Here is a 1,872-nt window from a genome sequence, read left to right on the forward strand (position 1 = left end):
CTAACACTCTCTGTCTCGGTAAGATTTTGCAAATCTCTACTCTCAGATGGATTTCCTAATCCTGCTGAAGTTATTAGTTATTAGCCATATCTGGTAGATAAGACTACTGAGGCTCATGGATACTGTGTTACTTTTCATAATTCATGGTACTAATGAATTTGGGAGCTTTGAATCAAACCACTGTCTCCTGATCTGAAATCTAATGCTTTGTGTTAAACTGTCCCCAGCTGAAGCTGCCTTCTCATTTTTCTTCTCTGATTTGTGGTGCCCAGTCTCATGCCCCTCCAACCAAAAGCAGAAAAATAGGGTATTGGGGGAAGAATTTTCTACAAAGAATTAATTGATAAAACAAGCTTTGAGAAGTGAAGACCTTTGTGAATAAAATTCTGGGACCTGGTCATAAATTGGCCTCGAAAAAATAGTTAGGTAATAGTGAATCACATTATCCTTCCATCATCATCATTTATAGTAGCAATGACATGTTGATCATAATACTTTCAGATTAGTATGGCCAACTCAGTCAGATAAACATAATATCCACTTCTGCTCCAGCAGGTAAATTTTTTACAATATTTGAGAATTCCAGGCAGGAAATACTTACAAATATAAATGCATTAATGCATTTGATTCATTTGATTTAATAAGGAAATCACAAATAACCCCAAAAGGTGAGCATTCTCTCAGAAGTTGGCTCTCTTGGATTCAGTAAGACAAAGGAATTAAAGGTCATGTTTTCTTCAGCATAACCTAGAGAATCCTGTCAATTCAACAATCTTTGGGTACCCATATGCTTCAGAGAACGCTTTGCTGAATTCTGGAAGACATAAAAACAAGTAGGCTAAAGATACAGTCATTAACCTGTGTGCTTTATTTCTAATTCCATGAATTGACATAAATAACAACAAATAGCATAAGTGATACAAGTAAAATAGCAGGAAAGTTGAATTGGCTACTAGGGGGAAGGATAGCTTGAATGTAACCATTACAGAATAAAATGATCAGTGATATGAAGGCAGAAAAATTGGCTACATCCCAGGATGATATGAACACTGAAAAAGCCTCTATAAAGGCAGGCTGGACATAGGTGTTTGAAGACCCAAATTCTGGCAAAGTAATTTTAATTATCCTTAAGAAAAAATATATTTTGAAGATAGGATTGATTGGACAAAATCTAAACACACACTCACCCATTCTAAAGTAAATAGAATTGTAAAGGAATTAAGGTTTAAATTCATGATTTTATAAATAATTGAGGAATATGAGGAAGCAGAGAAGTAAGCTCAGAAAAGAGAGATAAAAGAGTCGGGAGTTTGGGAACTTTGGGGGACTTCTTAAAGAATTGAGGAACTAAGTTTAAAATAGATGAGTTGGCAATTGTCTCATAAGGATTATAATGGTAGTTGTCAAACCTTAAATTGCTCCCAGTGGAAAATATTTTACCTTTTAGAATGAGAAGAAAGACAATGGACAACAGATTGCTTAACTGTCTGAAGAATCCCAAAGATTTAGAGCTGGAAAAGGACATATAAATGTAATCTACAGATTCACTGTTTCTGGTTTTAGCAGAGAAAAATGAAACCAGCTGGGTAGAACTGGAATCCCCTGGAATCTGACTCCTACTTAGTCCAGTGCATTACATGACTCCACACTGAACAGAGGGATAGAACGATTTGTTGAGGTCACAATGTCACTAGATAGAGATGTATATGGTTATATAATATATATCTCCTGACTGACATCCTTTTCTTCGGGGATACAAAGTTACATACCGGAGGATGTTTGAGAAAGAAAGTCTTGCAATACAAAAATACCTACTGGATATGAAGGATGAAACTGAGATAGTGGAGTATGAAGAAATTATTGTCGAGCAGG

The sequence above is a fragment of the Sarcophilus harrisii genome, chromosome 3 (assembly GCF_902635505.1).
Source record: "Sarcophilus harrisii chromosome 3, mSarHar1.11, whole genome shotgun sequence".
NCBI classification, from domain to species: Eukaryota; Metazoa; Chordata; class Mammalia; order Dasyuromorphia; family Dasyuridae; genus Sarcophilus; species Sarcophilus harrisii.